The sequence below is a fragment of the Cebus imitator genome, unplaced genomic scaffold (genome assembly GCF_001604975.1).
Source record: "Cebus imitator isolate Cc_AM_T3 unplaced genomic scaffold, Cebus_imitator-1.0 Scaffold117, whole genome shotgun sequence".
NCBI classification, from domain to species: Eukaryota; Metazoa; Chordata; class Mammalia; order Primates; family Cebidae; genus Cebus; species Cebus imitator.
The window spans coordinates 2736347-2745937 of NW_016107432.1; positions in this window are offsets into that span (position 1 = coordinate 2736347).

The window sequence follows — 9591 nt, forward strand, 5'->3', positions numbered from 1 at the left end:
CCATGGGTTATTTTAGGAGTGTGCTATTTAATTTTCAAATAGCTGGGGGTAGGGGTAGTTCAGATTTCTTTTTCCACAATAGAATTCTAATGTAATTCTATTCTGGTCAGAGAACATACTTTGTATTATTTCACTCTTTTTAAACTTATTGAGATTTGTTTTATGATTCATAGTATGATCTATCTTTGTGAATGTTTCATTAATGATTTCTTCAATATTTTCATGGTATATGCTGTAAATATATATTAGATCAAGTTTGTTAATACAACTTTTTATATCTTTACTGATTTTATGTCACCTTGTTCAGTTATAATTGTGAATTTGCCTCTTTCTCCTTTTGTCAGTTTTTGCTTTACGTATTTCCAGGTCCTGTTATTGTGGGCATACACATTTGGGTACATTATGTTTTCATTTTTTTTTGAGATGGAATCTTGCTCTGTCTCCCAGGCTGGAGTGCAGTGGTGTGATCTCGGCTCACTGCAACCTCTGCCTCCCGGTTCAAGTGATTCTCCTGCCTCAGCCTCCCCGGTAGTTGGGGCTACAGATGCCCACCACCACACTCAGCTAATTTTTGTATTTTTAGTAGAGATGGGGTTTCACCATGCTGGCCAGGATGGTCTCAATCTCCTGAACTCATGATCCACCTGCCTCGGCCTCCAAAAGTGCTGGGATTACAGGCATGAGCCGACACGCCCGGCCTGGGAACACTATGTTTTCTTAATAATAATACAGGATCCTGTATTATTATGGGCTGCTTCTCTTTTTCTCTGTTAATATTCATTGTTCTGAAGTCTACTTTGTCTGATGTTCATATGGCCACATCAGCTTACTTATAGTTAGTGTTTGTGTGGTGTATTAGTTCCATCTTGTCACATTTAACCCATACACATCTTTATATATAAAGTGGATTTATATACACAGTATATAGCTGAATACTGCCCTTTATTCAGTCTGAAAATGCCTGCCTTTTATTTGGAATTTTTACATTTCAGTTGAATTTATGTAATCCTCCTTGCTATTTGTTTTGTATTTTTCCGTTTATTCTTTGTTCCTTGCTTTTTTTCTTGCCCTGACCTCTTTTGGATTGGTTGACCGTCTTGAAGGAGCCCATGTGTTTTCTCTGTTTCGTTCCTGGCAACGTCCTTCGGTTTCCCCTCACAAGTTCCTCCAGGGTTTGTGATGTGCAGCTCACCTCATCTCCACCAGCCTCTGAGTGACACACAGCTCTGCTCATTAAGAAGCTCGTGACAATTTACTTCCATGGATGCCATACACCCCACCATGCATTGTTATTGTTTTAGCTTTAACAATTATCTTTATTATTTTAAAAATTATTATTATTATTATTATTATTATTTTGAGACGGAGTTTCGCTCATGTTACCCAGGCTGGAGTGCAATGCACGATCTCGACTCACTGCAACCTCCGCCTCCTGGGTTCAGGCAATTCTCCTGCCTCAGCCTCCTGAGTAGCTGGGATTACAGCCATGCGCCACCATGCCCAGCTGATTTTTTGTATTTTTAGTAGAGACGGGGTTTCACCATGTTGACCAGGATGGTTTCACCAGGATGGTTTACCAGGACAACAGGTTTCACCATGTTGTCCACCCGCCTCAGCCTCCCAAAGTGCTGGGATTACAGGCATGAGCCACCACGCCCGGCCTAAAAATTATTTTTATATTTTTTGAGACAAGTCTTGCTCTGTCACCCCAGCTGGACTGCGGGGGAGCAGTCGTGACTCACTGCAGCTTCAAACTCTCTAGTTCCAGCCTCAGCCTTCCCAGTAGCTGGGATCACAGGTGCCGCCACCATGCCCAGCTAACTTTTATTTTGTTTTAGAGATGGAGTCTTGCCATGTTGCCCAGGTTGGTCTCAAACTCCTGAGCTCAAGAGATCCTCCTGCCTCAGCCTCCCAAAGAGTTGGGATTACAGTGAGCCACAGTGATTTTTAACATAGATGTTAAAATGAGTAAAGGGTCTTATTCACACTTCCGGCCCTCTGGGTCCCTCAGGTAGATGGCGTACCCATCTATTATCCTTTCCATTCCCCGTGGACTGTTCAGCTCCCAGGCTTCCTGCCTGACTTTGTAGAGTTTCACATCCTGCATCCTAGTACTTAGCAGCACAGGGGAGGCCGAGGAAGATTTCCAAGGCTCCTTCTCCCCAGAGTTCCCTCCTGGCTGGGCTTTGCCTCGGGACCCCTGAACTCTGACCTCCTTTTGCTCCCCTCAGGGCCACTGTCCCATGCCATAGTGGCCCTAGCAGCAAGCCAGGAGCGTGTGGCTCCCTCTTCCTAGGGCCCCTGATCTATGCTGCATGTTCCTCAATGTCCAAAAACAATTGTTTTGGCCAAGCGCGATGGCTCATGCCTGTGATCCCAGCATTTTGGGAGGCCTAGGTGAGCAGATCACTTGAGATCAGAAATTCCAGACCAGCCTGGCCACCATGGTAGAACCCCATCGCTACTAAATAGACAAAAGTTAGCTGGGCATGGTGGTGGGTGCCTGTAGTCCCAGCTACTTGGGAGGCTAAGGCAGGAGAATCACTTGAGCCCAGGAGGCAGATGTTGCAGTGAGCCAAGCTTGCACCACTGCACTCCAGCCTTGGAGACAGAGCAAGAATCTGTCTCAAAAAAACAAAAACAAAAACAAAACTGTTTTGTGCATTTTTGTTTAGATTTTTAGTCTGGCCCCTGTCACTCCATCAAGGCTGCAAGTGAAGTCTTGACTGTAGCTTTGTTTTTACACCCAGCAAGCATGGGCAATGTCCTCTTGGTTGTGATGTGAGGGCCCGTGGGGACTGCTGTCCATGCCTCATGATCCTGGTGTTTCAGCATCAAGCAGAGCAGGTGGTGGTGCCAGGTCCCCAGGCACCTTCCCGGAGCAAAGTCTGAAGTGAGGCCAGTGGGACCTCTGGCCTGAGGTGTGGTTTCCTGGGCTGGGGGCTGGCAAAGCCATGGCAGGAACCACAGCCACCACTCTGCTTGACCCAGGAAAGAGGAATCTGGGCATAGTCAGGGTCTCTGGCTACACAGCTGTACCAGTCCATTCTCACACTGCTATAAACAAATACCTGAGACTGGGTCATTTATAAAGGAAATTTAATTGACTCACAGTTCCCCATGGCTGGGGAGGTCTCAGGAAACTTGCAATCATGGTGGAAGGGGAAGCAGGCACCTCCTCACAAAGCAGCAGAAGAGAGAGTGCACAGAGATGGTAGAGCCCCACTCCTCACAAAGCAGCAGAAAGAGAGTGCACAGAGATGGTAGAGCCCTACACTTATCAAACAGGCAGATCTCGTGAGAACTCACTCACCAAGGGGAAACTGCCCCCAGGATCCAATCACCTCCCTCCCTCGGCATGTGGAGATTACAATTCGAGATGAGATTTGGGTGGGGACACGGAGCCAACCATCTCAGCAGCTGAGGGGCTGGCAGCAGAGACTTGGAGTTGAGCTTGGGTAAGTGCCAAGGCCAGAATGTAGGGGCCGTGCTGTGTGGACCTGCCTCTTCTGGCCCTTCTCCAGCCATCAGACTGGCCGGAAGCCCCTTACCCTAATCTAAGGCCCATGACATCTAGAGGGTCTGTGGCCTCTTCCACAAAGGGGGTGCCCCAGACCTGAGACCGGCATCCTCAGCTTGCATGTGACTGCCCGGCACACCTGGGGTTGGGGGCAGGTTCCCAAGCCATCTGAAGGGGCCCTGAGTGCTGGTGTGGGCATGGGGGCCCCTCGCTGCCAGCACAGCCTCCCTTTGCCCTTGGGTTGCTGTGATTTTGCTGTAAGCCCCTGGAGGTGGTGAGAGTGAGAACGGACAGCTGCTGAGGCTCCTGCTGAGGTGAGGCCTGGCGGGACACTGAGCAGCTGCAGGCCTCGGTGGGCAAAGCTTTGCAGCAAGCCCTTTTATCTGTTTTTGAGATGGTGTTCTGTTCTTAGCACCCAGGCTGGAGTGCAGTGGTGCAATCTCAGCTCACTGCAACCTCCGCCTCCCGGGTTCAGGCGATTCTCCTGCCTCAGCCCCCCGAGTAGCTGGGATTACAGGCGTGCACCACCACGCACAGCTAGTTTTGCATTCTTGGTAGAGATGGGGTTTCTCCATGTTGGTCAGGCTGGTCTTGAACTTCCGACTTCAGGTAATACGCCCACCTTGGCCTCCAAAAGTGCTGGGATTACAGGTGTGAGCCACCTCGCCCGGCCAGAGCAAGCCTTTTTGGAGAAAGCAGTTTGGGGCAGCCAGACAGTGCTCCTGGAATCTTTGTCCAAACTGACAGAAGGATGATGAAATCGGTGCCCTGACGGGAGGTCCCTACCATGGCACCTGTGGCCAGGGGGTGCTGCCTGATGAGGGCCTGTCATGGGGCTTAGACCTTCAACCCCACCCAGGCCTGTGAGGTGGGCTGGGTGCAGCTGCCTGGGGCTGTGGCTGCAGTGCAGGAGGGGGATGAGCTCCCTGAGGTGAAGGCAGAAGCAGAACTTCAGCCTCAGCTGGCCTCAGCACTCAGTTTTCCTGCAAAAGCAGCTTGGGGACAAAAGCAGCCCTCCCCCAGCTCTGAACCTCGTTCCAGTCACACTGGCCTGCTGCAGTGACTCAGTGCCCCCCCAACTCCTTGCAGCCAAGTCCTCCCACTTGGAGGCCCACAGGGTTAGCGGGGGCCTCATCTTGGGGCAGATGCACACCTCTGGGCTTGGCCCTCCTCAGAGCCCTGAAGCTCCCTGGGGGCACAGGGAGAAGAGGCCCATGGGAGCCCCGGGAGGTGGCCTGAGAGCAGCGGGGCGTCTCGGGGATGGGGTGTGACAGGGCACCTGGAAGGCAGCCTGCTTCACCCACAGGAGCTTACTGTGGAGAGTCTGAGCCCCCGCAGGACAGAAGCGTGGTCTGCACTGGTTTGAGGAACACAGTCTGAGGCATTGGATGCGTGCTTGCCTGAAGCCGGCACATCCTCCCCCGCCCACCCCCGGACGGCCATGGACTAGGCTGGCCTGCCGAGGACTTCACGTTTGCTGGAATTTTACACGAATGAAGTCACTCCCTCCCTCCCTCCTTTTGATCTGGCCCCGTTTACTGAGCTCGCCGCTCTTCTGATGGTGTGGCTTGGATCTGTGTCCCCACCCGAATCTCCTGTGGAATGGTAATCCTCACGTGCCAGGGGAGGAGCCTGCTGGGGGTGACTGGATCCTGGGGCGGACTTCCCCTTGCTGTTCTCAGGACGGTGAGTTCTCACGTCTGCTTGTTGGGAAGGGGCCACGCTTTCCCCTTTCACTTGCTGGCTCTCCCTCCTCCAGCCAGGTAAAATGTGCCTGCCTCCCCTTCGCCTTCTGCCACGATTGTAAGTGTCCTGAGGCCCCCCCAGCCATGTGGAACTGTGAATCCATTAATCCTCTTTTCTTTATAAATCACGCGGTCTCAGATACATGTTTATAGCAGTGTGAGAACGGACTAGCGTACCCAGGGACGCCCTGCAGGGCTGCCACACCAGCAGCTCACCCCACTCCATGCTGAGCAGGACCCTCGGGGTGTGGACACACACAGCTCCTTCATACCCACACGTCCCCGTGGCACGAACACATACAGCTCCTTCATATGCCCACACGACCCCACGGTGTGGACGCACACGGCTCCTTCATACGCACACCTGTGCGTGGACCATGGGTTGTTCCTGAACGTGTCTGCATGGACTTGCCCTTTCCTATCTCATGGGTCAGAATTTCCTATCTCATAGGAGCAGAATTACTAAATTGTGTATGAAATTTCTATTTTGTTTGTTTGTTTGTTTGTTTTTTTTTTTGAGACGGAGTTTCGCTCTTGTTACCCAGGCTGGAGTGCAATGGCGCGATCTCGGCTCACCGCAACCTCCGCCTCCTGGGTTCAGGCAATTCTCCTGCCTCAGCCTCCTGAGTAGCTGGGATTACAGGCACGCACCACCATGCCCAGCTAATTTTTTGTATTTTTAGTAGAGACGGGGTTTCACCATGTTGACCAGGATGGTCTCGATCTCTTGACCTCGTGATCCACCCGCCTCGGCCTCCCACAGTGCTGGGATTACAGGCTTGAGCCATCGCGCCGGCCTTCTATTTTGTTTTTTAAGAATCTACCAAGCTATTTTCCAAAGCGGTTGTGCCATTTTAAGCTCCCACCCAGACTGCGTGAGGGCGAGGGCTTCTCCACATGCGTGGGGACACTTGGCTGGGTGGGTCTTCTTAACTGGCTGCCCTGGTGGGTGTGGCAGCATCTTGCTGTGGTTCCAACTTGCATTTCCTCTAGGACCCGTGATGTGAGCATCACTGCATGGCCATTTGTATCTCCATGAAGTCGACAAGAAGACGCGGCCATGCAAGGCATGCAAGGCGGGCAGTGCCAGGCGCTGTCTCTCTTAGAGCTTCATGTGGCCTGTGCACTATGACCCTGCAAGGATGACCTCATGTCCACGCATGGGACGGAGCACAGCCACAGGCTTGGTGAACACGGGCAGGGCTTCCGCGTGCGGGACGGAGCCTCGGTGACCCGGGCAGGGCTCAGGCCAGCGGCCGGCTGGGCAGATGGTGCATCCTGGACCTTTCAGGCGTGGGTGTCTGGACAGCGCCGCCTGCGACCTCTTGCGGCCACATCTGCGTGCGTGTTCGGCTTCTACGCGCCCCTGCACGTGTGTGTCCATGCCGAGCTGAGTGGTGGGCAGAGAAATCCTGGTGCAGTGTGGCCAGGAGCAGGCCATAGGCTCCCTTTGGAGCCGGGTCAGACTGGGTGGGGTTTTCCCTGTCCTGCCACCCAGACCCCACCGTCCTGGCCTCCGTTCTGTGCACTGCATCTCAGCCTAGCCTGGACCGGCCATATGCTGCCCGCCACACCCTCCTCCGTCCACCACAGTCTTGGCCCAGCCTGGACCAGCCACGCTCTGTCCTCCACACACCACAGGAGTCTCAGGCCCCTTATGGAGGAAGGGTATGGGGCTGGCCAGAGGGAGGTGCACTCAGGTGTCCAGGCGGGGTGGCTGGGTTTGCCCCGGGCCACGGGAGGTTGGTGGGGAGAAGGGACCTCCCAGCTTTCAGAGTTAAGTCTGGGGCAAGGAAGGGGCGGGGCTAGGGGATCCGTTTGTAGCTTGGGTCTCCTTGGGGAGAGGGCTGGGCGGCTGCAGGGGCAGAGGAGGCTGCACAGCGCAGGGCTGAGGCTGGAGAGCCTGGAAGGAATGCAGCCTGAACCGCCCCAGAGCAGGGGCGTCTGCGTCAGGTGGCCAGGCCTGAAGCCGGAATCCAGAATGACTTTGATGTGAAAACCTCAGCACCTATTTAGCTCCTCATTACTTTTTAAAAGAGCTAAAAATAGCGGCGGGTGCATAGCAAATGTGAAGACGTTATTCTCTAAAAACAGGAAGAGCCTGGCGGTGATGAGTTCAGGGTGGGGTGGGGGCTCACCATGGTCACCTTCTCCTTCCAGGGGCCCCTGGTCCTCCACCAGCCTGACAGCCGATGCCACCTCAGCCCTGTGGGGATGGCACAGGGGCAGTGTGGAGCCCACCCTTGCTCCCAGGCCCAGGGCCCACGAGTAGGGACCGAGTGGAGAGGAGAGGAAGGTCCCAGGGCTGAGGGCAGGGGCTGAGTGGAGAGGAGAGGGGTTATCCTGGGGCTTTGGGGGCCAAGTGGAGAGGAGAGGGGATTCTGGGGGCTGCAGGGGCTGAGTGAAGAGGAGACGGGATCCCGGGGCTATGGGGGGGTCTGAGCAGCTCTTCAGGGAACCATTGAGCCCAGCCAGGGCGAGGCCAAAGGTGGGGGCTCCAGGCAGGGGCAGTGGAAACCCCGGGTGTCAGAGAGACCCTGCCTGTCTCTCAGGACTGCTGACCCCGGTGTGAGCTGCTGTCAGCAGTGTCGTCAGTCTTGGCCTGGGAGCTGCTGCACGCTGTCCTCTGGCCCCTCTGGGGCTTCTGAGGGCAAGTGAGGCTCCCACGAAACCCCCACATCCTTTGCTCCCAGGACCACTCCCATGCCCTGCTGTGCTGATGTCTTGGGCATCCCCAAGGGTGGGGGGATAGGCCTGGCCTCAGGGAAGCAGCAGAGTGGCCTGGCTTCCTTCAGCTGTGTGGGCCCCACTTCCTCCAATGCAAACCCTCAGGGGCTGGAGGTGCCTTGGAGGTGGCGGCTCCCAGGCTGCCCCACCCTGTGTGTGAGTGCGGGCTAGTGTGTCCTGTTTGCGTGCAGCTGGGAGGGGGCTCCTCCCCTCTGACCCCATGGACTCCCCTCCCCAGCCCTGCAGTCCGGCCCCTCCCACCCCCCACTCCCCACCTGTGCCGAGGCGGCCATGGCCCCGAGGGCATCTGGTCCACCCAGCCCCCCACACTGTGTGCCCTTGCTGCCTCCCTAGCTCGGTCAGGCCAGCCCAGCCTCCCAGGAGCACCACCTGTGCCCCACGGCTGTCCTGGCTGCTTCCGTCTCTGCCTCTCAGCTGCCCGGCTAGAGCCCCCCATGTGTACCCTTCTCCAGAGGGGCCCATCCGACCTCTGCCAACCTGACGCTGGTTCTTGTGTCCAACAACAGCCCCTCTCCCAACAGGCTGCGGCCCTGTGGCATGTGTCCGCACCAGGGGGTACTGCAGAGGCCCCAGGCCTTCAGCACAGGGAGAGCCTGCAGCCTGGGACACCCCCAGCAGAGGGCGGAGGATCTGAGCTTGAACTCACAGCTCCCAGGACACCGTCTGGGCAAACCTTCATTCCAGGACACTTGCTGCTGGGATTCCTGACAGCACCGTTCTCAGCACTTGGCTCTGCAAGTGCACACCTGTGTTCCTTCGACCACTGGGCTGGTACCAAGCCCCGCCCCCACCCCACACCCACGCCCCGCTGTCCTGAAGACCAGTCAGGACCCACCTCCCATGGGGCAAGAAGGGCCTGGCACCCAGAGGCTCCCAGACAAGCATGGCCCTGAGGCCCGGGCCCGGCAGGGGAGAGGCCAGCTGGTGGGGTGGCCTTGGGGCCCCCGGACAGACCCTGCTGATAGGCCCCCAGGAAGCGTGGAAAGCTTGTCGTCAACCTGGCAATGCCATGCAGGGCGGAGGCTCCTCCAAGTTCTGAGGCCCCGGGATGCCCCTCTGCCTCTGAGCCTGAGCAGTAGGGCACGTCTAAGCAAGGACTTAAAGACATCTCAATTTTTTTTTTTAATTTTCTGAATAACAAAATCCTCCAAACTTCCCCACTGAGCCCGGACACAGGAACCCAGGGTAGCCAGGTGGGCTCGGGGGCTGGGGTCCCCTGGAAACCTGGGGCTCGGTTTCCCTACAGCCCAGCCCTACGTGGCAGCTCTGGCCTCCGCTGCAAGGCGTGCACCCCTCTCCCTCCCTCCCACCTCGCAGCGGCCCTAAGTCCAAGCCGCCGGCCTGATGTCCCCAGGGAGGCCTAGGGAAGCCCAGACCCCGCCAGCAGAGCAAGCAGTGGCAGTGACTCAACCCCACGGGGCCCCGGCCACCAGCTGGGGTGCAGGAGATGGCAGCTGTCCTGGTGTCCCCCAGGCCCTGGCAGTGCTGGCTGCAGCAGTGAAGCCAGATCCTCCCAAGGAAGGTGGGTGAGGCCCCAGGCAGAGAAGACCTGCCCCCGCCCGGCCCAGCGTCCCATCC